This window comes from Thalassophryne amazonica, unplaced genomic scaffold (assembly GCF_902500255.1).
Source record: "Thalassophryne amazonica unplaced genomic scaffold, fThaAma1.1, whole genome shotgun sequence".
Lineage (NCBI taxonomy): Eukaryota > Metazoa > Chordata > Actinopteri > Batrachoidiformes > Batrachoididae > Thalassophryne > Thalassophryne amazonica.
This window is the reverse complement of record NW_022986233.1, coordinates 1,314,679-1,342,339: the sequence shown is the minus strand read 5'-3', so window position 1 is coordinate 1,342,339 and position 27,661 is coordinate 1,314,679. Positions and strand designations below refer to the sequence as shown.

Genomic DNA, 27,661 nt, shown 5'->3' with positions numbered 1-27,661 from the left:
AGCTGGTTGACGGTGAACTTAATACAACACAGTGGACTAACACCGGCAGAGGACATGGTGTCCTAAATCATCACAGACTGTGTGGAAACTTCACATTCAGTCAAACTTCAAGCACCTTGGATTTTGTGTCTCTCCAGACTCTGGGACCTTGATTTTCAAATGAAATGTAAAATTAACTTTTATCTAAAAAAGGACTTTGGACTACTGAGCAACAGTCCAGTTCTTTTCTCCTTAGTCCAGGTGAGACACTTCTGACAGTCTGTGGTTCAGGAGTGACTTGACACCAGGAATATAGTACATGTAGTCCATTTCCTGGACACGTCTGTGTGTGGCGGCTCTTGATGACTCCAGCCTCAGTCCACTCCTTGTGAAGCTCCCTGAAATTCTTGAATCAGCTTTGCCTTATAATCTTCTCATGGCTGCGCTCATCCCTGTTGCTTGTGCATCTTTTCTGACCACACGTTTCTCCTTCAGTCAACTTTCAATATTCTTTGATCTTGAACTCTGAACAGCCAGAGCTTTCAGCAGTGACCTTCTGTGGCTGAACCTCCATGTGTCCTGAGTGTCTTCTGGACAAATGTCATTTCAGCAGTCTTTCCCATGATTGTGGTTGTGTGTACTGGACCAGCTTTGAAAGATTCATGGTATTCATACTGCATAAATAGTGACTTGAAATAAAATATTCTTATGTTTTGAGATGATATACATTTTATATTTTTGGAGCTGTAGGCCATAAATATCAAAATGAAATAAATAAAATTATTGAAACATTCTCATTTTTATGCATTGAAACTAAAGTAATTCTGTAATTCCTGACGAAAAGTATTTGTGAGATGCACCTGTAAATACAGTCCAGTTCCAGTTTAAAGAGGCTGATGATCCTGAGATCTGGATCTCAGTGTCCAGGTCTGGTTTGAGAGCAGCATTTGAGACGAGTAGAATATCACGCAGGGAGTCTTGACCTCAAGTGGTTCATAAACGCTCACACAAATATGAGGAGTGAATGAAAAGTTTTGAGCCCGACTGTGAAGAAACCACAACTGAATTAATGTTATTTTTTTATTTTTATTTTTTTTGCAACATAATCTTTAAGTTTCCAATTCACCCAACCTGCATGTTTTTAAATGTGAGAGGAAACCAGAGCACCCGGAGGAAACTCACACAAACACGGGGAGAATATGCAAACGCTACACAGAAAGGCCACAGGTGGGATTCAAACCCATGACCCATGCTGTGAGTGCTAACCACTAAGTCACCATGCTGACACACCCCTTCTCACTTCACTGAACTATTACGTCTGCGACACTGCAGCTGAAGTGGAGCAACATCAGAGTCAGAAGAGAAGACCAGTGTGTTCTTTGCTGCAGCTGCAACATGTCTTAGAGGTGCAGCTGCTGTTGTAAACCTCTTGGTTTGTGCTCTGATACTGTCTGTGGAAAACTGTCCATCACCTCATGCAGAGATGGTAAACGTGTGGTGCTGGACTCCATCTGTGACAAGTATCTTTTGAAAAGTTGCAGCTTGGTTCTAAATGTCTTGATGTGTGCATGTAGCCGCTCACCATGGCCTCTTTACCGTGGAAGCTAACATTCAGCACATTCAGACACTTTACACATATTCACTGCAAAGTTAGTATTCCATATAACTGATTTCACTACAACATAGAACAAAACCTTGTTTTGATTGTATTACACAGTCGTGGGCACATCTAACCAAAAAGTTACTGTTGATAACCACATCAGCTAACTAAAAAAATGAGCTTTTATAGCGCGAAACCGATAAACCACAAAAGAATTGGCAAAAGCTACAGCTAACCACTAACTTTCAGTATTGTCTCCGTACACTCTCAGCTACTGACAAACCGGTTTTGAGTTTAAGCACTGCCAGCGCTTATGGTGGAATCAGAGATGATCACAAACCAACACAACCAGCCCTGCCCACTGCTGTAAGGAAGAGTCATTTCTCTTCACAGAATACAAGCGTTCTAGCCATGAGGCCGAAGTCCTCAAAAGGAAAGCAGGTTTGACTTATGGTTTTGATTTATAATCCAGATTTATCCGGATAGTTTAACTACATTCATGTCAAGTCTGTCATTTGTACAAAGTGAAAATATAACATATATCTTTTAATTTAAAACCCCAAAATGCATAGAACACTGCCATCTACTGTGCAGTGTTATATGCATTTTGACCCATCTACTAGATGGCAGTGCGAATTATACCCGGTTATCTCACACGGTTGTTGCTGATTCACAACTTAAACAGAATTTTCAGGTTTGCAAATGCCTTTTTTAACAAATAAAAAAAAGACATTTTGCAAATACACATTTATTTGTAAAAAACCATCACACGTTAACTTGTGTGTTGGTTTTTACATATAATGAATCAACCAGTCAATGATCGGAGGCTCAGTTTACCCATAATGCATTTGGCATCTGTGTGTGTTAATGTTCAAAACTTCAGAATTAATGCATTATTTTCAAATTTAAAGGTATATTTTCACTTTGTACAATGACAGACTTGGCATTAATTTTGTTAAACTATCCAGATTAATTTGGTTTTAAATCAAAACTATAAGTCAAACCTGCTTTCCTTTTGAGGACTTAAGCCTCACGGCTCCACTGCTGTACTCCTTGAAGAAAAATGACTTTTTTTGTCTGTTTTGTAGCAGCCTGTCGGCCAGGCTCCTTCTGCTGGGGTAGAGTTGAGCTCAGCTCCTCTCAGCTGCCTGACTGCTGCAAAATATGTAGCAGACAGGAGCCAGCGTGTATGATTTTTGGGTTTATAAATGTTTATCACCCTTACTAACTTTGTGAAAAAAATGTTAGCAGACTAATTTAGTGGAACTAAATTTAGCGGAAGCTGCTAATGGTTTTTGAAGTTAGCTGAAAAGCTAATCTGCTAACAAAAAAGTTACATTGCTAATTACTGGTTAGCGGATTAGCGGAACTGTGCCCACCACTGGTATTCCACTATACACAGTGCCCTCCAAAAGTATCAGAACACTAGGTATTTCACACATTTTAATTTGTTTATGCCATTAAAAATAATAAAAAAAAAAAATCTAAAATTATCTTCCTTAAACTCAAACTGAAAGCAAATCTTTGGAACTTGATATACAGTTGTATTCAAAAGTTTGGACACCCCTGATAATTTTCATGATTTTCCTTTATAAATCATTGGTTATCTGGATCAGAAATTTCAGTTAAATATATCATATAGCAGACGAACTGTTATGTGTCGACGCGGGTTGAGGAGCGGACCTGCGTCTGACGGAACCCAGCGCTAAAATAACCAGAAAACGGTTCCAATAACAAAACAATTTATTTTTCCACCCTTTGGTGCATAACAAAGTGTACGAACAAAAGCTGCATCAGTCTGGCGGAGTGAAGGATGGCACGCTCTCCAGCGCCCAAAAGGATCGAAGCCCGGCGCTTCTGGACCCACGTTCACCGCCAAACACCCCCCAGGTGGACACGACAAACCGACTCTCTGCGAAGGATAGAAAAGGTGAGGTAAGTCAGCAGCTACAACTAATATCCTTCAAAAGGTACACACTATCAGCAACACATTCAGGTCTGTATTTAAGCTTTATGTAAATGAGCAGCTTCTCACAACAGGTGGAGGATCATCAGTCCGCATGCCACGGCAGTGAGAAGCGAGCTGCACAATTCTCATCAAAGTTCAAATATACTGCGTAACAAAATACCAAGTTACTATTAACAATTAGTCAAACAATTAATCACCTCTGATGTGTGCTGACAGCATGTGTCCCTCACCCTTCCTCCTTCACAGGCACGATGTGTCAAACCCAGGCGCGGTCCTCAGCGTCTCACAAACGAACATCACAAGGTCGAGTTCCCGGCAATTCTGCTTGAATCACACATGACTTAAATGCAGACGCCATCTCATTTTCTGCTTCAGCTGAAAGTCTTTAAGGTTGCACGTGAGCACCATCCACAGGTGCTGCACATAACGTTGATGAGGGTGAAGGACTCTTCTGCCAGCACCTTTTCCACAGACAATAAATCAGTTTGCATACCACCTGGAGAGCAAAGAAAAGAAAAGAACACCAAAACGTCCAGCCACACCCCCCCAACACACAACACGAACACACTGTTATTTGAGAAGTGAAATGAAGTTTCTAGTAGAAGTTTCTAGCAGAAAGTTGCAATAATTATTTAAACAAAATTAGGCAGGTGCATAAATTTGGGCTTGATTTGAATATATTTAGAACTAATTATTGGAACACAAAATTGGTTTGGTAAGCTCATTGACCCTTGACCTCCTTACACAGGTAAATCCAGTCACGAGAAAGGGTATTTAAGGTGGCCATTTGCCAATGTTTCCCCTCTTTACATCTCTTCTAATGAGTGGCAACATGGGAGTCTCTAAACAACTCTCAAATGACCTGAAAACAAAGATTGTTCGACATCATGGTTTAGGGTAAGGATACAAAAAGCTATGTCAGAGATTCCAGCTGTCAGTTTCCACTGTGAGGAACATAGTGAGGAAATGGAAGACCACAGGCACTGTACTAATTAACCCTCTAGGGTCCGAGGGCATTTTTTGGACAGTTCACTCGCCTGGTATAAATGTTTTATTATTGCTGTTAACAGCTCTCCCTGCATCCCACAATCAAGTTTTATGTCTCTTTTTTCGGGACAACCTGTACTTTCAGAAAATATGTGCTATAGTTGTGTTTTATAAGTGTAATAAAGGTTTTCAATCAGAAATAAGAAAGGAAAAAAAGCGAAAATAATTTTCCACACACAATAAACTATAATAAACAACTGTTTTGACACTTTATAAAGGTAATTTGAGGTCTTGTGTGAAAGACTGTACAACAAAAATGCACATTTTGAACAATATATACAAAATGGTCTTTGCGTTTTGTTTGTCTTCATCTCAGAGCAATTTCTGTCTGCTATTACACAAAGGTCACATCACAAACTTCTACTACTGTGTTTTGGAGTGTTCTGTCCTGCTCTGAAAGCAGCTTTGACACTTTGGCCCATTCACTCTCTGAGGAGCGGCCCCTCCCCCCTCGCTCCATTGATATGGTAAACGGTGCTTTACGCCGGAGCGAGAGAGCTTGCCACATGCTTATTCAATAACATTCACAGGTAATGAAGAGTGGAGCATCTCCATAACTTGCACAATCTGTGTTTGAGCACGTGAGATTGTATGAGAGGCTCTCTGTCTGCTCACTTTCACTGATCGCTGTGTGTAATGGTGCAGGAAGCATTGGAGCAAGCAGCCAGATGGCTATTCAAATGGGCCAACTAGTAACACATCACTCCTAAAAGCAATCTTTTGTTTACCACGTGAGGTAAATCTGCCCTACAACTGGATTTTGGAAAACCATGTGATGGTGAACTAATTCCGATTGGACACTCACATTGCGCACGTCATCACACATCTTCTATGAGGAGTACAAAGATGGCTGATGGCTGGCTTGTAAGTCCGCGGAGTTAACTTTTTAGCAAAAACAAAATTTCTATCTCATATCATTAAAAAGTTATTTATAATTTAGTAAAGCTTGGTCTCAGCAGTCATATACAGCGGCGTTGGCCCCAAAGGGTTAAGGCCCGAAGTGGCAGACCAAGAAAAATCTCAGATAAACTGAAGCAAAGGAAGGCGATAGGAAGTCATAGTCAACCCACAGACCTGCTCCAAAGACCTAGAATATGATCTTGCTGCAGATAGTGTTAAAATATATGTAAACTTCATTTCACTTCTCAAATATCACTATGTTTGGCTGCTATATGATATATTTAACTGAAATTGCTGATCCAAACAACCAAAGATTTATAAAGGAAAATCATGGAAATCATCAGGGGGGCCCAAACTTTTACAGGTGCTGGTCATATAATTAGAATATCATGAAAAAGTTTATTTAGTCCAGTAATTCCATTCAAAAAGTGAAACTTGTATAATGTATACATTCATTATACACAGACTGATATATTTAAAGTGTTTATTTCTTTTAATTTTGATGATTATAACTGACAACTAATTAAAGTCCCAAATTCAGTATCTCAGAAAATGAGAATATTATGAACAGGTTGAATATTGAAGACACCTGGTGTCAGACTCAAATCAGCTGATTAACTCCAAACACCTGCAAAGGCCTTTAACTGGTCTCTCAGTCTAGTTCTGTAGGTTACACAATCATGGGGCAGACTGCTGACGTGACGGCTTGTCTGGGCTAAAGACAAAAAGGACTCTGGACTGCTGCTGAGTGCTCCAAAGTTATGTTCTCTGATCAAAGTACATTTTGGAAATCAAGGTCCCAGAGTCTGCAGGAACAGAGCAGAGGCACAGAATCCATGTTGCTTGAGGTCCAGTGTAAAGTTTTCAGTCAGTGATGGTTTGGGGTGACATGTCATCTGCTGGTGTTGGTCCACTGTGTTTTCTGAGGTCAGCGCGGCTGCCTACCAGGAAGTTGTAGAGCACTTCATGCTTCCTGCTGCTGACCAACTTTATGGAGATGCAGATTTCATTTTCCAGCAGGACTTTGCACCTGCACACAGTGCCAAAGTTACCAGTACCTGGTTTAAGGACCATGGTACCCTTGTTCTTAATTGGCCAGCAAACTCGCCTGACCTTTAACCCCGTAGAAAATCTATGGGATATTGTGAAGAGGAAGATGCCACACATCAGACCCAACAATACAGAAGAGCTGAAGGCCACTATCAGAGCAACCTGGGCTCTCATACCACCTGAGCAGTGCCACAGACTGATCAACTCCGTGCCACGCCGCACTGCTGCGGTCATTCAGGCAAAGGAGCCCCGACTACGTATTGAGTGCTGGACATGTTCATACTGTTCATGTTCATACTTTTCAGTTGGCCAACATTTCTAAAAATCCTTTTTTTGTATTGATCTTAAGTAATATTCAAATTTTCTGACATACTGAATTTGGGATTTTTTTTTCTCAGTTACAAGGTCTATTAGAAAAGTATCCAACCTTATTATTTTTTTCAAAAACCATATGGATTTGAATCACGTGTGATTGCGTCAGACAAGCTTGAACCCTCGTGCGCATGCGTGAGTTTTTCCACGCCTGTCGGTTACGTCATTCGCCTGTGAGCAGGCTTTGAGTGAGGAGTGGTCCACCCCCTCAACGGATTTTCATTGTCAGGAAATGGCGGAATGATTTGGGCTTTGTTTCCACCAGAATTTTTTCAGAAACTGTTAGAGACTGGCAGCTGGAAACCATTCGAAAAATTAATGTGGCTTTCTGTGAAAATTTTACGGGCTTCACAGAGAATAAGGACTGTTACTACAGCTTTAAGGATGGCTTTAAGGACGCTCACCGCGCTCCATGCCGCCATCGAGAGCCACAAACCACCGGATCATTTCTAAACGGATGGCTCTGTGGATCCGAGACCATCGTGTGCCATTTCTCTGGTTATCACAAGAGCTGGACATCAGCCATTTTCCGGCAGATTTCACTTTTAACAAGAGGTTTTGTCATGGAAAGCTGAGCGGAGACTTCGCGCGTCACGACCGATTTGCTGATGGAGCGAGACAAAGGAACACCTCCATTTTGGTCTCACAGGACGGCTTTGAGATGGCGTTCAGACAGCTGTCGGTGGTTTTTCCATCAAGTGATTATCAGAGAAATTGTGGATGTGCCTGGACATGCCAGAACATGTCCCGTGAGGCTTCATCATGGCGTTGCTTTGCGCCATGCGGCACCGCCGCGACACGCGGAATTCCTCCGCACATCTGTCTCAATGTGCCAAAAAAGTGCTGATGTCCACGTCTTTTCACAATTCCTGTACTAGTCAGGCGACGTCCGGGATAAAACACAGCATCCAGTTTGGAAATGAACGGCACAGTCCACTGTTACAGGAGTTTTTGTCATGGAAAGAGGAGCGGAGACAGAGAGAGAGAGGCAGAGAGAGAGGAGAGAGGGGCAGAGAGAGGAGAGAGAGGGGCAGAGAGAGAGAGAGAGGAGAGAGAGAGAGAGAGGCAGAGAGAGAGAGAAATTAAAGAGGTAATTAAAACCAAACCAACATTTTGTGCATAAATGTCAGTAAACACACAAACTCCCACATTTGAGATTAAACAAAAACGTTATCAAAGCAAGTTACTTTGGTATGAAAAGCATTAACAACCCAGTTATTGCTCTCAAAAACAACTCACGTTTAAACAAAATGGAGCAAAGTGTGACTAAAGGCGTTATAAGCGCTGTAATTGATTGATCAAAAATAGTGCTTTATTTTGACAACCACCATTTTAATACTTTTTTAAATTGAATTTATTAAACTGTACGCTGGATTTATTTACGACCTACCTAGGAAGCTAACGATTATCTACAATTAGCTTACCGTTCATGCGTTGTCAGCATGTCCTCCTGTCTTCGGCTTCATATTCTTGTATGATTTGCCAAAGTCTCCTGTACTTTTCAAGCGTGTTTCATCTTGTCACCTGTAGCTTCTCTTAAAAACCCACAGAGCAGTCAGCGCACAGAATCCTCACCACTCACCACTCTCATACTTTAAACTCACCACTCTGATACTTTATTTAATGAGTGATGTTCTAACATTTATTGTTGATTTGTTTCTTTGCAGACATGCAGCCGTTGTTGGTGATTAAAGAAGAAACTCTTCCTGAACACCAGGAATGGAATCTGAGTGTTGACCAGGAGGACATTAAAGAAGAAGAGAAGCTGTGGATAAGTCAGCAGGGAGAGCAGCTTCAGCAGCTGGAGGAGGCAGATCTCACCAAGTTTGGTTTCACTGCCGTCCCTGTGAAGAGTGAAAATGATGATGAAAAACCAGAGTCATCACAACTTCATCAAAGCCCAAGTGATGAGAGCACAGAGGCTGAGCCTGTAGCCAGCAGCTCATCTGTACACAGAACACTGACAGCAGAAGCTGATGGAGAGGATGATGAAGGACCACAACCAGCCAGCATCTCAGGTCCAAACAGTCATTTACAACCAGATACCAGTGGCAGGAGTTCAGACACTTCTGGAACTGAGACCGATGAGACTTACGACTGGAAACAGACCAGAGAACTTCAGTCAAGTTTTAACTGTCGAAAAAATACCAATGTTGTTCATTCAGGCAACACTGATGAGAAACAATTTAACGGCTCTAAATATGGAAAAACATCTGGTCACATGAACAACTCAGAGCAACACAAGGAGAGACAAGCAAGCATAAAACCATTTAGCTGTTTTGATCAGAGTAGAAGATTGAAACAAAAGAGTACTCTGAAGAAACACATTAGAAATCATATAGGACAAAAAACATTTGGTTGTTCTGAATGTGGTCAAAGATTTGGACTAAAGAGTTACCTGAATAGACACATGATAATTCATACAGGACAAAAACAATTTGGCTGTTCTGAATGTGGACGAAGATTTGGACTAAAGAGCAATCTGAACAAACACATGATAATTCATACAGGACAAAAACAGTTTGTCTGTTCTGAGTGTGGTCAAAGGTTTGGACGAAAGAGCCACCTGTCCACCCATATGATAATTCATACAGGACAAAAACAATTTGACTGTTCTGAATGTGGTCACAGATTTGGGCAAAAGAGCAGCCTGACCAGACACATGATAATTCATACAGGACAAAAACAATTTGCCTGTTCTGAATGTGGTCAAAGATTTGGACGTAAGAGCTCCCTGAATGCACACATGATAATTCATACAGGACAAAAACAGTTTGGCTGTTCTGAATGTGGTCAAAGATTTGGTCAAAAGAGCAGTCTGAATGCACACATGATAATTCATTCAGGACAAAAACAATTTGGCTGTTCTGAATGTGGTCGAAGATTTGGTCAAAAGAGCAACCTCAATGCACACATGATAATTCATACAGGTCAAAAACAGTTTGGCTGTTCTGAATGTGGTCAAAGATTTGGACTAAAGAGCAACCTAAACAGACACATGATACTTCATACAACTTCTGCCAGTGCTGCAGGGAGACATCTCTCCAGCACTCAGCTGGATAACCCACTGGATCCCCAAAGTGCTGATCCTGGACCTCAGTAACAACAGTCTCAAAGTGCCAAAAGAAATTAGCCACAGTAATGAAAAGTGCAGATAAAATGCGCAATAAGACAGAGAGAGAAAAAAAGAATGTCTGTCTGCAGACTAAAGATTTCACAGACCGCCTGGGCTTATGGTTTGGCAAAGCTCCAAAACTCTTAATACTGTGAAAAAATAAATAATCCCCTTGGAAAACAGAGACACAGGGAACACCTTAAACTTAAAAATCTGCATGATGGCACAGCAACATTGTGCTGTTGCTTAGGGAGAGCCCTGCCACTACTGATCGTGTTTAAAAACACAAAAGTACTTTTTATCCGATTACTCGATTAATCAGTAAAATAAGATAAGACTTTATTGATCTCACAGTGGAGAAATTCACGTTACGTCAGCTCTTAAAAAACACACAAGATGGGTGCGAGTAGAGGAAAATGTGCATCAAACAGTGTGTGCAAGGATAAGCAATATGTTGGGAAAGTGTAGGAACACGGACCCACAACAGGGGGCGCAAATGAACGGACAATGGAGTAAGTCAAAATAACAACGCTTTACTGTTGTGAATGTGCACAACGAATACAACCAATTACAGAATTGGACAAAAGTCAATACACAAAGGTGTCGTGTGGGCAGGCTCGAAGATAGGAGACGCCTCTCCAAGGTAAGACCGGAACCACACGGCTTCCTCCGCCACAGGTCCCCGGGTATACTGGAGCCGCCAAGTTCCGAACTCCCAGGTGGCCACTGCCTCCGCGTGTCGGACCTGGTACTGCTGGCGAGGGAAAAAGAACAGTTAGATGGGGGCGCGTTTGCACCCAGAACTCCGAACGGCAGGAAAGGTACCTCCACCTCTCGTTGGAACAGTAACCAATAACTAGCTCAGTCAAATGCTGTGTACTCAGTAGGCTTTGATACGTCACCTCTCTGGTAGAAATGATATCTCGGCAATGAGGTGGAGATGCCGTCCTGCTGATATACCCGACTGATGATTGCTGTCAGCTGTCTCAGGTGATGGGTGACAGCTGTCACCTTGGCTGCTCCTGTGAGGCGGCGGCGCCCTCTGGTGCCTGGAGCCCGCACTCCAGGCAGGGCGCCCTCTGGTGGTGGCGGGCCAGCAGTACCTCCTCTTCAGCGGCCCACACAACACAATAATAATAATAATAATATTTGTAAAATAAGAAAATGAGGTAGAAATAAAATATGTATGTGTGTGTGTGTATATATATATATATATATATATATGCATATATATATATATATATATATATATATATATATATATATATATATATATATATATATATATATATATATATATATATATATATATGCATATCTAAACATGATTGAAATTGAAAAAAATAGGAGCATCTTTTTACAATATGTGAAGTGGAGTTTAGATGTGATAAGGTGACATTAGTGCAGGGATTTGTAAACGAGTTGTTATTGCACATGATTTATGGACATATTAATAATATTGCACGTGATTTGTGGACATATTATTGCATGTGGTTATTTCACAGTGTTATTGTACAGTCTGACAGCAGCAGGGAGGAACGACCTGCAGTATCGTTCCTTCTTGCACTGAGGGTGCCTCAGTCTGTCACCGAAGGAGCTGCTCATCTCCACTACAGTCCGGTGCAGAGGGTGAGAGGAGTTGTCCATGATGGATTTGAACTTGGTTAACACCCTCCTCTCAGCCACCTCCTCCAGAGAGTCCAGAGGACAGCCCAGGACAGAGCTGGACTTCCTGACCAGCTTGTTCAGTCTCTTTCTCTCCCACTCTGTGCTGCCCGGGGCCCAACAGACGACAGCATAGAGGAGAGCAGAGGCTACAACAGAGTCATAGAAGGTCTTAAGCAGAGGCCTGCTCACTCCAAAGGATCTCAGTCTCCTCAGGAGGTGGAGGCGACTCTGACCTTTTTTGTACAGGGTGTCGGTGTTGTGAGTCCAGTCCAGTTTGCTGTTGAGGTGAACACACAAGTATTTGAAACTGTCCACGGTCTCTATGTCCTCCCCCTGGATGTTCACCGGTGGGTGACGTGGTCGTTTCCTCCTGAAGTCGATCACCATCTCCTTCGTCTTACTGGTGTTGAGACACAAGTGGTTGTGCTCACACCAGTCCACAAAGTCTGTGATGACCGACCCGTACTCCAGCTCCTTCCCCTCAGACACACGACCCACAATTGCGGCGTCATCAGAGAACTTCTGGAGATGGTAGCTGTCTGTGTTGTAGGTGAAGTCCGAAGTGTAAAGAGTGAAGAGGAAAGGTGAGAGGACGGTGCCCTGGGGGGCCCCGATGCTGCACCTTACCACCTTAGACTGACAGCCACGCAGCCGCACGTACTGCGGGGGGTCAGTGAGGTAGTCGATGGTCCAGGTGGCGAAACGTCCATGCACACCTACGTCCTCCAGCTTCCCCCAAAGCAGGGCTGGTCTGATGGTGTTGGAAGCGCTGGAGAAATCAAAGAACATGACTCTCACAGTGCTCCCGCCAGTCTCCAGGTGGGTGAGCACTCGCTGCAGTAGGTAGATGACAGTGTCATCTACCGCGATGTTGGGTCTGTAGGCAAACTGCAGTGGGTCCAGGATGTCGCTCACCATGGTGCGGAGGTGAGACAGGACGAGCCGCTCCATGGTCTTCATGAGGTGGGAGATCAGGGCAACTGGTCTGTAGTGTGCCGGTTCCTTGGCATGTGGTGTTTTGGGAACCGGGATCAGACAGGAGGTCTTCCACAGGGTGGGGACCACCCCCAGACTGAGGCTCTTGCTGCAGATGTGGCTGAGGACCTCACAGAGGTCATCTGCACAGGTCCTCAGCAGTCTCAGGGAGATCCCATCAGGTCCTGCTGCTTTCCTCTGCTTCAGCTGCAGGAGCTGGCCTCTCACCTCGGTTGGAGTTACAGTGGGGCTGAGGTGTGAGCTGAGGTGGGCTTGTGCTGAATACAGTCTGGGGAGAGGAGGGACAAAGTCCGGGATGCAATGGAGGTGACCAGGGAGAAGAAGGTGGGTGGTCGGAAGGACTGGAGGGCTGGCTGCTGGAGATGTGTGGAGAGCTGGGAGCAGGCAGGGGGGCAGGTGTGGAGGAGCCACAATGGTTAAAGTAGCTGTTTAGCTCCTCTGCAAACCGAGAATTTCCATCTGCAGTCCTGCTGGCACCCTGCCCAAATCCGGAGGCGGTCTTGAGGCATCTCCACACATCTCTGATGTTGTTCCTTCTTCCTTGTTCATGTTCCTTGTTCCTTCCATACTCCTTCTTGGCTGCCCAGATCCTCCACTGGAGCTCCTCTTGGACTCTACGCTGCTCCTCTCTGTCTCCCGAGTTGAAAGCCCTCTTCTTCTGGTTCATCGGGACCTTCATCTCTGGGGTCACCCAGGGGTGGTTGTTGGGAAAGCACCGTACCCGCCGGGTGGGCAGAGTACCCTCCACACAGAAGTTCATGTAGTCAGTGACACACTGGGTCAGGCTGTTGATGTCTTCACCGTGAGAGTTTTGAAACATGCTCCAGTCTGTGGTTCTGAAACAGTCCCTCAGCCGCTCAGTGGCCTCTTCAGTCCAGAGTTTCACTGACCTTTTCTGCACTGGCTCTCTTCTCACCCTGGGTGTGTATAGGGGGAGCAGGTAGACGAGTTTATGATCCGAGCGTTTGAGCGGGCAGAGGGGGGTGGAGGTGTAAGCGTCCTCCGCATTAGCATAAAAAAGTTCCAGTATTCTATTGTCCCTGGTTTTACATGTGACGTACTGGGTTAACGTGGGGAGGGTGGCGGAGAAGGAGGCGTGGTTAAAGTCCCCTGTGATGAGAAGGAGTGCGGGGGTGTTGTGTCTGCAGCCGTGTGACTGTACTGTGGATCTGCTCACAGGCAGTGGTGGCGTCTACAGAGGGAGGAATATACGCGCAGAGCGTAATCACACTTCCAAACTCCCGTGGGAGATAGTACGGCCACATGCTCACCACGAGTAGCTCCACATCCGAGGAGCCTCTACTGGTGGTTGGCTCTCACTGCGGTATTGTATCACTTCCTGTTCCGGAGCACAGCGGTGTTTTTCTGTATCTGTTAGCTGTTTAATCTGCGCAGTTAGATTGATCTAGTTATCTGGATTACGATTTGTTTCCCAGTGTAATCTTTACGTGCCTTAACTAAAGCACTCCTTCTGCTGAATCACCTCTAAATTATTTACACATTATTCACTTTGCGTGTTTTTAGGAATCCGCTAGGTTAGCGTAGCTACTAGCTCTTAGCCGATTTAGCATGGCGGCTTCTCCTGTCTCTCCCGCACTTTTCTGCTCTGGGTGTGAAATGTTTAGTTATTCCTCGGCCTCCTTTAGCAGTAACGGTACTTGTAATAAGTGTAGCTATTCGTAGCTTTGGAGGCCAGGCTGGGCGAATTGGAGACTCGGCTCCGCACCGTGGAAAATTCTACAGCTAGCCAGGCCCCTGTAGTCGGTGCGGACCAAGGTAGCTTAGCCGCCGTTAGTTCCCCCCTGGCAGATCCCGAGCAGTCGGGAAAGCAGGCTGACTGGGTGACTGTGAGGAGGAAGCGTAGCCCTAAACAGAAGCCCCGTGTACACCGCCAACCCGTTCACATCTCTAACCGTTTTTCCCCACTCGACGACACACCTGCCGAGGATCAAACTCTGGTTATTGGCGACTCTGTTTTGAGAAATGTGAAGTTAGCGACACCAGCAACCATAGTCAGTTGTCTTCCGGGGCCAGAGCAGGCGACATTGAAGGAAATTTGAAACTGCTGGCTAAGGCTAAGCGTAAATTTGGTAAGATTGTAATTCACGTCGGCAGTAATGACACTCGGTTACGCCAATCGGAGGTCACTAAAATTAACATTAAATCGGTGTGTAACTTTGCAAAAACAATGTCGGACTCTGTAGTTTTCTCTGGGCCCCTCCCCAATCGGACCGGGAGTGACATGTTTAGCCGCATGTTCTCCTTGAATTGCTGGCTGTCTGAGTGGTGTCCAAAAAATGAGGTGGGCTTCATAGATAATTGGCAAAGCTTCTGGGGAAAACCTGGTCTTGTTAGGAGAGACGGCATCCATCCCACTTTGGATGGAGCAGCTCTCATTTCTAGAAATCTGGCCAATTTTCTTAAATCCTCCAAACTGTGACTATCCAGGGTTGGGACCAGGAAGCAGAGTTGTAGTCTTACACACCTCTCTGCAGCTTGCCTGCCATCCCCTCATTACCCCATCCCCGTAGAGACGGTGCCTGCTCCCAGACCACCAATAACCAGCAAAAATCTATTTAAGCATAAAAATTCAAAAAGAAAAAATAATATAGCACCTTCAACTGCACCACAGACTAAAACAGTTAAATGTGGTCTATTAAACATTAGGTCTCTCTCTTCTAAGTCCCTGTTGGTAAATGATATAATAATTGATCAACATATTGATTTATTCTGCCTAACAGAAACCTGGTTACAGCAGGATGAATATGTTAGTTTAAATGAGTCAACACCCCCGAGTCACACTAACTGTCAGAATGCTCGTAGCACGGGCCGGGGCGGAGGATTAGCAGCAATCTTCCATTCCAGCTTATTAATTAATCAAAAACCCAGACAGAGCTTTAATTCATTTGAAAGCTTGTCTCTTAGTCTTGTCCATCCAAATTGGAAGTCCCAAAAAACAGTTTTATTTGTTATTATCTATCGTCCACCTGGTCATTACTGTGAGTTTCTCTGTGAATTTTCAGACCTTTTGTCTGACTTAGTGCTTACCTCAGATAAGATAATTATAGTGGGCGATTTTAACATCCACACAGATGCTGAGAATGACAGCCTCAACACTGCATTTAATCTATTATTAGACTCTATTGGCTTTGCTCAAAAAGTAAATGAGTCCACCCACCACTTTAATCATATCTTAGATCTTGTTCTGACTTATGGTATGGAAATAGAAGACTTAACAGTATTCCCTGAAAACTCCCTTCTGTCTGATCATTTCTTAATAACATTTACATTTACTCTGATGGACTACCCAGCAGTGGGGAATAAGTTTCATTACACTAGAAGTCTTTCAGAAAGCGCTGTAACTAGGTTTAAGGATATGATTCCTTCTTTATGTTCTCTAATGCCATATACCAACACAGTGCAGAGTAGCTACCTAAACTCTGTAAGGGAGATAGAGTATCTCGTCAATAGTTTTACATCCTCATTGAAGACAACTTTGGATGCTGTAGCTCCTCTGAAAAAGAGAGCTTTAAATCAGAAGTGTCTGACTCCGTGGTATAACTCACAAACTCGTAGCTTAAAGCAGATAACCCGTAAGTTGGAGAGGAAATGGCGTCTCACTATATAGAAGATCTTCACTTAGCCTGGAAAAAGAGTCTGTTGCTCTATAAAAAAGCCCCTCCGTAAAGCTAGGACATCTTTCTACTCATCACTAATTGAAGAAAATAAGAACAACCCCAGGTTTCTTTTCAGCACTGTAGCCAGGCTGACAAAGAGTCAGAGCTCTATTGAGCTGAATATTCCATTAACTTTAACTAGTAATGACTTCATGACTTTCTTTGCTAACAAATTTAACTATTAGAGAAAAAATTACTCATAACCATCCCAAAGACGTATCGTTATCTTTGGCTGCTTTCAGTGATGCCGGTATTTGGTTAGACTCTTTCTCTCCGATTGTTCTGTCTGAGTTATTTTCATTAGTTACTTCATCCAAACCATCAACATGTTTATTAGACCCCATTCGTACCAGGCTGCTCAAGGAAGCCCTACCATTATTAATGCTTCGATCTTAAATATGATCAATCTATCTTTGTTAGTTGGCTATGTACCACAGGCTTTTAAGGTGGCAGTATTAAACCATTACTTAAAAAGCCATCACTTGACCCAGCTATCTTAGCTAATTATAGGCCAATCTCCAACCTTCCTTTTCTCTCAAAAAATTCTTGAAAGGGTAGTTGTAAAACAGCTAACTGATCATCTGCAGAGGAATGGTCTATTTGAAGAGTTTCAGTCAGGTTTTAGAATTCATCATAGTACAGAAACAGCATTAGTGAAGGTTACAAATGATCTTCTTATGGCCCTCGGACAGTGGACTCATCTCTGTGCTGTTCTGTTAGACCTCAGTGCTGCTTTTGATACTGTTGACCATAAAATTTTATTACAGAGATTAGAGCATGCCATAGGTATTAAAGGCACTGCGCTGCGGTGGTTTGAATCATATTTGTCTAATAGATTACAATTTGTTCATGTAATGGGGAATCTTCTTCACAGACTAAAGTTAATTATGGAGTTCCACAAGGTTCTGTGCTAGGACCAATTTTATTCACTTTATACATGCTTCCCTTAGGCAGTATTATTAGACGGTATTGCTTAAATTTTCATTGTTACGCAGATGATACCCAGCTTTATCTATCCATGAAGCCAGAGGACACACACCAATTAGCTAAACTGCAGGATTGTCTTACAGACATAAAGACATGGATGACCTCTAATTTCCTGCTTTTAAACTCAGATAAATCTGAAGTTATTGTACTTGGCCCCACAAATCTTAGAAACATGGTGTCTAACCAGATCCTTACTCTGGATGGCATTACCCTGACCTCTAGTAATACTGTGAGAAATCTTGGAGTCATTTTGATCAGGATATGTCATTCAAAGCGCATATTAAACAAATATGTAGGACTGCTTTTTTGCATTTACGCATATCTCTAAAATCAGAAAGGTCTTGTCTCAGAGTGATGCTGAAAAACTAATTCATGCATTTATTTCCTCTAGGCTGGACTATTGTAATTCATTATTATCAGGTTGTCCTAAAAGTTCCCTAAAAAGCCTTCAGTTAATTCAAAATGCTGCAGCTAGAGTACTGACGGGGACTAGAAGGAGAGAGCATATCTCACCCATATTGGCCTCTCTTCATTGGCTTCCTGTTAATTCTAGAATAGAATTTAAAATTCTTCTTCTTACTTATAAGGTTTTGAATAATCAGGTCCCATCTTATCTTAGGGACCTCGTAGTACCATATCACCCCAATAGAGCGCTTCGCTCTCAGACTGCAGGCTTACTTGTAGTTCCTAGGGTTTGTAAGAGTAGAATGGGAGGCAGAGCCTTCAGCTTTCAGGCTCCTCTCCTGTGGAACCAGCTCCCAATTCAGATCAGGGAGACAGACACCCTCTCTACTTTTAAGATTAGGCTTAAAACTTTCCTTTTTGCTAAAGCTTATAGTTAGGGCTGGATCAGGCGACCCTAAACCATCCCTTAGTTATGCTGCTATAGACTTAGACTGCTGGGGGGTTCCCATGATGCACTGTTTCTTTCTCTTTTTGCTCTGTATTCACCACTCTGCATTTAATCATTAGTGATCGATCTCTGCTCCCCTCCACAGCATGTCTTTTTCCTGGTTCTCTCCCTCAGCCCCAACCAGTCCCAGCAGAAGACTGCCCCTCCCTGAGCCTGGTTCTGCTGGAGGTTTCTTCCTGTTAAAAGGGAGTTTTTCCTTCCCACTGTAGCCAAGTGCTTGCTCACAGGGGGTCGTTTTGACCGTTGGGGTTTTACATAATTATTGTATGGCCTTGCCTTACAATATAAAGCGCCTTGGGGCAACTGTTTGTTGTGATTTGGCGCTATATAAAAAAATTGATTGATTGATTGATTGATTGATCCTTCATGTTAACATGAGCTGCGTTGCACCATCTCTCACTCACATAAACGGCGTAATTGATAGAATATTCATTTCCAAAAATATTCAATAGCTGCAGCCCGATTCATATGTGTACAACATAAACACAAACTCAAAATCCTCAAGTTTCATTGCAAAACCTTTGGCACAATCAAATCTGTTGTCTTACCTGCAGTGATGTTATAAAAAGTCTGCAGGAGGCCGTCATAGTGGTTTGCCACAGTGCCCCCATCTGTGATGTGAAATTCCATCGAGTAAGGAGCATTTCTGGGCAACCTTGAACAGCCTGCAGACTTGAGAAAAGATGTCTTCTTTGTGGATTTGGAGAAAAAAGTGGCAAACTCAGAGAAAAAGTAAGGCTGAATCTCAGTTCTACCCCTCGGCCCTTCCTCTTACCCCGTCCCCTCCGTTTTGCGCGGGCATGAGAGACAGAGGGGTGTCTCAATTCTCTTTTTGGAGCAAGGTGGAGGGTTAGGCGGAGGGCTTCAAACCCCTCCGTTTGGAGTGAATCTGGATGCACACTCCGTTTGGAGGGGTAGGAGGAGCTTACTGCTGTCTCCACAGAAACAAACATGGCGCCGAAAGAGCCGCACAAATGAAGCGGCTTTCATTACAAATTACACTGTTTAGAAAGTTATAACTTGCCAGAAAACTTTACAAGCAGTTGTCTGTGACAGTAACGTGTCTGCTGCTCGATGCATGTTGTGTATATTGTCGTTCTGAAGAATATCGTAACTTCGCTCGTGCGCTGAGGCGTTATAATGCACATACACACGAACACTACGATAAGACACTTTTATATCTCACAATGAAGAAAATCATGATAAAAGATAAGCACGTTAATTTGTCTGTTCATAAATCTTTGGATAATAGCGCCCCCTGCTGTTGGATTTCAAGGTCTGTAACACGTGTGTATTTAGTAAACAAACAGGGAGCCCTGAACACACTCGACTCCTAATAAGAAAATAAGGCAGAAAATGAGGAGAAGTTGTAAAATATCTACACACACATGTGTAAGACATAACCTGACGTCCTGACAGACTGATATTATCTGTCAAAGAAATTTCTAAAGGAAATAGAGCTGGATGCAAAAAATGGGAGAATTTGAAAAAGAAATATCAGGTTAACAGAACTAGATGCAGCCCAGAACATACATACAGGTGCTGGACATATAATTAGAATTCATTCCATTCAAAAAGTCAAACTTGGATACATTCATTGCGTACAGACTGATATATTTCAAGTGTTTTAATTACTAATTAATTAATTATTAATTAATTACTAATCAATCAATTAATGATTAAACAATTTTAATTATTAGTATTATTGATTCTTTGTATTTACACAGAAAGGCAAGAAAATAAAAAGAGCAAACAGGCTGCAACAAGTTGCGTTTCGGTTGACAAACAGTGAAGACGGCAGTTTGACACGGCCAGTTTTTTTCCCCCCTAAGGCAGAGGGGTGTCTCAATTCATAGGGCTAGAGGCATACCCCATCACCTTACCCCTTATTTAAAGGGGTAGGGCCAAGGGGAAGGGGTACAAAAGAGAATTGAGATTGGGGGTAAAGTCCCTTCAGCTGCTCCCTTGGGTTGATTTGGTCAAAGTTTTACGCTGGATGCCCTTCCTGACTGACTTAAAAGAATTTCTGCACTCAGACAAGCATTTAGCCCCCTGTGACAGCACCAGATTAAGTCTGTGTGCAGAACAATGCACAAGCATTGCACTGGGGACACACACCTTCACTTTCATCAATATGACACCTTCCAATGGGGAGATAGGAGGGGTGCATTTCATGGCAGACTGGCTTACTGCAAAATGCCCCCCCCCCCCCCCCCCAAAAAAAAACCAAAAAAAAAAAAAACGATTCTGTTAGAGCATTAAATACTCTGAGGAGTACATTCATCATGAAGATACTGATGGGTACAGCAAATTTCATCAACATGACTCCCTCTAGGGGGAGATAGAGGGGGGTGCATTTTGTGGCAGACTGGCTTTCTGCAAAATGTGATCCTCAACCCCCCCATAAATCTGTTTCCATATGTAACTACATAAGACATAAATTTAACACACACTTCCAAAAATACATATGTTCTTTTCACTTTTGTGTTGTATTTGGAGATGAAGTACAACCCCAATTCCAATGAAGTGGGACATTGTGAAAATGGAAATAAAAACAGAATACAACCATCCGGATTTCAAAATCCTCTTCAGCCTATATTCAATTGAATACACCACAAAGACAAGATATTTAATGTTCAAACTGATAAACTTTATTGTCTTTGTGCAAATATTTGCTCATTTTGAAATGGATGTCTGCAACATGTTTCAAAAAAGCTGGGACAGGGCAACAAAAGACTGGAAAAGTTGATGAATGCTCAAAGAACACCTGTTTGGAACATTCCACAGGTGAACAAGTTAATTAGAAACAGGTGAGTGTCATGATTGGGTATAAAAGGAGCATCCCCAAAAGGTTCAGCCGTTCACAAGCAAAGATGGGGTGAGGATCACCACTTTGTGAACAACTGCATGAAAAAATAGTCCAACAGTTTAAGAACAATGTTTCTCAACGTTCAATTGCAAGGAATTTAGGGTTCCATCATCTACAGTCCATAATATAATCAGAAGATTCAGAGAATCTGGAGAACTTTCTACATGTAAGCGGCAAGGCCAAAAACCAACACTGAATGCCCGTGACCTTTGATCCCTCAGGCAGCACCGCATTAAAAACTGACATCATTGTGTAAAGGATCTTACCGCGTGGGCTCAGGAACACTAGAAAACCATAGTTAACACAGTTCGTCGCGACATCTACAAGTGCAAGTTAAAACTCTACCATGCAAAGTGAAAGTCAAACATCAACAACATCCAGAAACGCTGCCGCCTTCTCTGGGCCCGAGCTCATTTGAAATGGACAGACACAAAGTGGAAAAGTGTGCTGTGGTCTGATGAGTCCACATTTCAAATTGTTTTTGGAAATCATGGACATCGTGTCCTCTGGACAAAAGAGGAAAAAGACCATCCAGATTGTTACCAGTGCAAAGTTCAAAAGCCAGCATCTGTGATGGTATGGTGGTGTGTTAGTGCCCATGGCATGGACAACTTACACATCTGTGATGGTATGGGGGTGTGTTAGTGCCCATGGCACGGACAACTTACACATCTGTGATGGCACCATCAATGCTGAAAGGTACATCCAGGTTTTGGAGCAACACATGCTGCCATCCAAGCAACGTCTTTTTCAGGGACGTCCCTGCTTATTTCAGCAAGACAATGCCAAGACACATTCTGCACGTGTTACAACAGCGTGGCTTCGTAGTAAAAGAGTGCGGGTACTAGACTGGCCTGTCTGCAGTCCAGACCTGTCACCCTTTGAAAATGTGTGGTGCATTATGAAGTGCAGAATACGACAACGGAGACCCCAGACTGTTGAACAACTGAAGTCGTACATCAAGCAAGAATGGGAAAGAATTCCACCTACAAAGCTTCAACAATTAGTGTCCTCAGTTCCCAAATGCTTATTGAGTGTTGATGGAAGGAAAGGTTTTTAGATTTTACACAGTTACTGCATTGATGACACTTAAGAGCGTGCACAAAGCTGAGCCTCCAGCAGAGACTGTTTCTAACAGTCTGCATTTCGTGCACGTGCACTATGTCTCCTCCCAATGGAGAGCGGCTGCTGCTGTCACTTTGTTTTCCTCTTGGTCACGTGTGGACCTAAGTGATCCATTCAGCACCGAGGTGTTAAATTTTATATCGTCTCATTAATAAATGAGTTCAGTCGATATTACGGCCAACAAGATATCATCGAGTTTGTCTTCATGTTGGCACAATGTGACCTTAAGAAAAACAAGACGGACAAACACCAGTGAAGACAATCTGACATTTTGCTCTACGGCTGAAAACTGGTGAGTTAAAATAACATTACAGCTTCCACACAGGTGGAACAAACAGCTGATTCTGTCCTTTTTAAAGGGTTTCTTGAGTTTATCTGGAGTTTGTCAAAACACACAAAGCAGCAAATTTGTCAGAACTGAGTGACTTTGTTGTTTGGAGACGACAGCAGACAAAATCATCACCATGAATTTCATTTCTGTCCTTTGTGACATTTTGTCTTGTGGTTCAGTAACACATGGAGCCGTCCACATGATGGGTGGCAGCTAGAGCCAGGTAGAGGTCAACCAAGGGGTCAACATTTAGAGCAACTTTAACTTTTGACCCCTGTGTGTACTGAAGTTGACCTTTGTCACCTTTTCTGCTAAGCCATAACTCCAGAACATTCAGTCATAAATAGTCTAAACTATATGCTTATAGAATCTTTATGATCAGAGAATTTATTCTCCTTAAACAGGACAGAAAACCTCCTCGACTCGACTGTTTAATCAACAGAATCACCAAATCTGGTGCTTTCAGACAAACTGATGGTTTCTTCATGAAAAGCCTGTGAACATCTTTATTTTTGGTGAAATGCTGCCCTCGTGTGTCTGATAAAGGGGTTTACAATTATAAAGGCAGAAGTAGAAACAGAAAGTATAAATAAAACCTGTTTGACTTTCTGAACACTTCTGTAGGTAGAGTTTGTAACCTCCAAACCAGTAAATAAATGTAACACTCCAGAAAAGGCAGAACTGAAAATGATGAGAGCAGCTGAACGGCAGCATTGGAAATCTGGACACCCTGTTCTCAGTTTATATCCGTCTGATGCTTTGAAATGACGCATGTGCAGTGAAGGCAGGGGGAGCACTCAGAAGGGGGGGCTGAGCTCCTCACAGCGGCCTGACACACAACAGACAGGAACTAAAATGTATGATTTTAGGGTTTACAAACGTTACTGAAGTTAAATGTTACTCACTTTACCAGCATAAAAATGTTAGTGGACTGAAAGTTAGCAGAAGCTAATTGGTCCGCTGATGATTTTCAAAGTTAGCCGAAAAGCTAATCCGCGAACAAAAAAGTTTGCTTCACTAATTAGCAGTTAGCGGATTAGTGGAACCCCATGTGAAAATATCCGTCTGATCATGTGAACGGCCAGCTGGTGAGGCAAATGTCACGTCCACCATGTTGTAGTCCACATGATGCGGTGCCCTTTGGGGCACCTCGAGCTGATTGGCCAATAAACAGCTGGATGCACGGAGACAGCTGATGTGTTCATGATATGAGTACGTCAATTCATTCATGTCAGTTCATTAATTGCTTTACATCCATGGCCGTGGTTCATGAACATAAAGGAACAGGACGATAATTCTTGTTTTGTATGCTCTTTATAACAGGAATTAAATATTTTAACAGACAAAATAAAATCCATTTGTTTCAAATCATCTATCAATTACACATCATTACCAGTAACATGATTGTCTTAAACAGTACTTTCATTGTTCTTATAATGTTCTGCTCTCTCATGATTATACACATTTTCTTTAATTTATGTACATTTGTACAACATTTAATTGCTTCCACTGCAGTGTGAATGCAATGTGGTATCACACCTCACACATGGTTGCACTGTGTTTGTGCACACAAGCTTGCATCCGTACACAGCTGTCTGACAGTCTGTCTGTCACTCCCGACAGCAGCTGGAATTTTTCAAGGTTCGCAAATTCTGCCTTTTTCAGCTGGTTTCAGCCTCATTTGCCCAAATTTGTGTTGTGTGAAGGGCCAATAATGTCTGTCATACAGCTGTTGTCAATTTGTAATCTAAACCAAAATCTTGCCTAAAAAAGTAAGCCCCTTCGGGTGTTTCCTTATTTGCACATAGGGATTCCACAGCAAATCTGAGGCCTAGGGCACCAAAATAGCTAGAACTGCCACTGAGCCCAATTGAAGAGCATCTGTCATACTGACTAACAACTTTAACCTGTGTATCAATCAATTTCTTTCAATCACCATGTTGGTCATAGGTCATTATTTAGGTCTTCCTTTTTCATTTGTGTGTCTTTGTTTTTTTCATTTATCTTTCATATCTTTTTAATAGAAAGCAGTGGGCCCACGACCCAGGGTCTAAAGTTGCACCCTAGGCTCTGTAGTAACCAGAGCTGGCACTATGTCCAAGGGCTCTCTTAAAGATGGTGATCGTTCCCTTAATTGCAGACAACTGTACCGCATGTGCACTTGGGTGACCGGGGATTACCTCAAGGTATTTCTTCAGGTTCTTCATCATCAGGCCTGTTGCTCCCACCACAACTGGGATGATATCGATGTCTTTCAATGACCATGTTGTTCGTAGGTCATTTTTCAGGTCTTGGTATTTTGTGATCATTCCCCTTTCAGCTCGATTCAGGCCGTAGTCATTGGGGACTGTCACATCGATGATTTTGGCTGTTTTCTCTTGCTTGTTCCAGATGACAATATCAGGTTTGATTGCACCTCCTTCAATGTGTCTTCCTGCTGGGATCTCTTTGTCGTAGAAGACAGTTACTTTTCCGTTGGATGAGACTGGTGCTGGCTCGTGCTCCCAGACATGTTCTTTGACTTCCATTTTCAGTTCCTTGCAGACCTTCCAGTGGAGATATTGACAGATCTTGTTGTGTCTGGATGTATAATGTCCGTCTGCCATGAGGATCTGGCATGCTGATGTTAGATGGTTTACACTCTCAAAAGCTGTATGACAGAATCTGCATTTATCATTTTGTGAGATTTCTGCCACTTTTTTTGAAGCCATTTGTTAGAAGTCCCTGATCTTCTGCTCCAATCAGAATTCTTTCTCCATCAAAACCAAGTTCTCCATTTTTCAGCCGCTGCATTGATCCAACTTTGTCAGTGTATTCCTTTTCCAGTTCTTCTTGGAATCGTTCGGCCCTTTTGTGCTGTTTCCATGTTTCCAATCGATGTTTTCCTTCTCTTTTGTTGTATTGGTCTCTGGTCTGTCTTGTGAGTTTTGTTGCAGGCGTCAGATTGTTTTTCTCTCTTGTAGAAGTTCTCCACCAAAGCTGAGCATCTTCCTGGTTTTTGTGTCCAACCTATTAAGTTCACGCTGTGGTCAGTCCACTATGCCAAACCCATAGGTTTTTGGCTGTGATCTTGTAATTTGGTGTCAACTCTGTTTTGCAGATCTTTTGTTTAAGCGGTTTAGGTATTCTTGTGTTGTTTTCTTTCTCATTTTCTTGTGCTCGATTGTAGTATTTTGTTCAATTCCCAAGTATTTGTATGTGGAGTCTACAGCCAGATCTTCAATGTAGCTCCCTTCATACAACTGTATGTTTTCTGTTTTTGTCTTTTTACCTTTTGTGATTGTGCATTTTGAGCATTTATCCAGTCCAAATTCCACACCAATGTCTTTGGAGAACTTATGGACAGTTTCCACAAGCTGAGTGAGTCCCTTTTTTTGTGTTGACACAGATTTTCAAATCATCCATGAACAGCAGATGGTTCACAGGTTTTTGATGTTTTCTTCCTCTGTCTCTACTTAAGTCATATCTGATGTCATGCTCCTTCAGGATCTTGCAGAGCAGGTCTATGATTAAACAGAATAAAAGTGGTAAGAGTCTGTCTCCCTGGAATATCCCTCTCTGAGATAAAACTGAAGTTATTGTACTTGGCCCCACAAATCTTAGAAACATGGTGTCTAACCAGATCCTTACTCTGGATGGCATTACCCTGACCTCTAGTAATACTGTGAGAAATCTTGGAGTCATTTTTGATCAGGATATGTCATTCAAAGCGCATATTAAACAAATATGTAGGACTGCTTTTTTGCATTTACGCAATATCTCTAAAATCAGAAAGGTCTTGTCTCAGAGTGATGCTGAAAAACTAATTCATGCATTTATTTCCTCTAGGCTGGACTATTGTAATTCATTATTATCAGGTTGTCCTAAAAGTTCCCTGAAAAGCCTTCAGTTAATTCAAAATGCTGCAGCTAGAGTACTGATGGGGACTAGAAGGAGAGAGCATATCTCACCCATATTGGCCTCTCTTCATTGGCTTCCTGTTAATTCTAGAATAGAATTTAAAATTCTTCTTCTTACTTATAAGGTTTTGAATAATCAGGTCCCATCTTATCTTAGGGACCTCATAGTACCATATCACCCCAATAGAGTGCTTCGCTCTCAGACTGCAGGCTTACTTGTAGTTCCTAGGGTTTGTAAGAGTAGAATGGGAGGCAGAGCCTTCAGCTTTCAGGCTCCTCTCCTGTGGAACCAGCTCCCAATTCAGATCAGGGAGACAGACACCCTCTCTACTTTTAAGATTAGGCTTAAAACTTTCCTTTTTGCTAAAGCTTATAGTTAGGGCTGGATCAGGTGACCCTGAACCATCCCTTAGTTATGCTGCTATAGACTTAGACTGCTGGGGGGTTCCCATGATGCACTGAGTGTTTCTTTCTCTTTTTGCTCTGTATGCACCACTGCATTTAATCATTAGTGATTGATCTCTGCTCCCCTCCACAGCATGTCTTTTCCTGGTTCTCTCCCTCAGCCCCAACCAGTCCCAGCAGAAGACTGCCCCTCCCTGAGCCTGGTTCTGCTGGAGGTTTCTTCCTGTTAAAAGGGAGTTTTTCCTTCCCACTGTTGCCAAGTGTTTGCTCACAGGGGGTCGTTTTGATTGTTGGGGTTTTTCTGTAATTATTGTATGGCTTTTGCCTTACAATATAAAGTGCCTTGGGGCGACTGTTTGTTGTGATTTGGCGCTATATAAAAATAAAATTGATTTGATTTGAACTCGTATTTCTGGGATTCTTATTTGTCCCTCTGTGTGTTTTAGGGTGATGGTGGTGTTCCACTTGTTGATTTGTACTCTCAGGAAAGATCTTATTTCCTCATTGATGTTGTAGAGTTCTAAGCACCTCATGATCCAGGAGTGTGGTACACTGTCAAATGCCTTTTTGTAGTCAACCCAAGCCATGCTGAGGTTCCTCCTCCTTTTTTTGCAGTCCTCCAGGATAGATTTGTCTATCAGTAACTGGTCTTTAGCTCCTAATCTTCGGGAACAACCTTTCTGTTCATTTTCCAGGTAGCCACCAATGACAATCGAATTTTTTTTTCATTATAGGGCCCAAGTCAGACCCTATTGCAAT

The 27,661-nt window shown here is 42.7% G+C and overlaps 2 long non-coding RNA genes across 2 annotated transcripts; one reads left to right on the top strand and one right to left on the bottom strand.

Annotated features, from left to right (window-relative positions):
* Positions 1-9,128: 9,128 nt before the first annotated feature.
* Positions 9,129-10,209, bottom strand: LOC117505635. Its single transcript, XR_004559189.1, has 2 exons — positions 9,893-10,209; positions 9,129-9,387 (listed from the first exon to the last, which is right to left on the bottom strand). It is a non-coding gene; the product is annotated as an uncharacterized LOC117505635 (long non-coding RNA).
* On the top strand, positions 9,330-9,636 carry LOC117505636. The gene is made up of 2 exons (XR_004559190.1): positions 9,330-9,464; positions 9,549-9,636. It is a non-coding gene; the product is annotated as an uncharacterized LOC117505636 (long non-coding RNA).
* Positions 10,210-27,661: the final 17,452 nt, after the last annotated feature.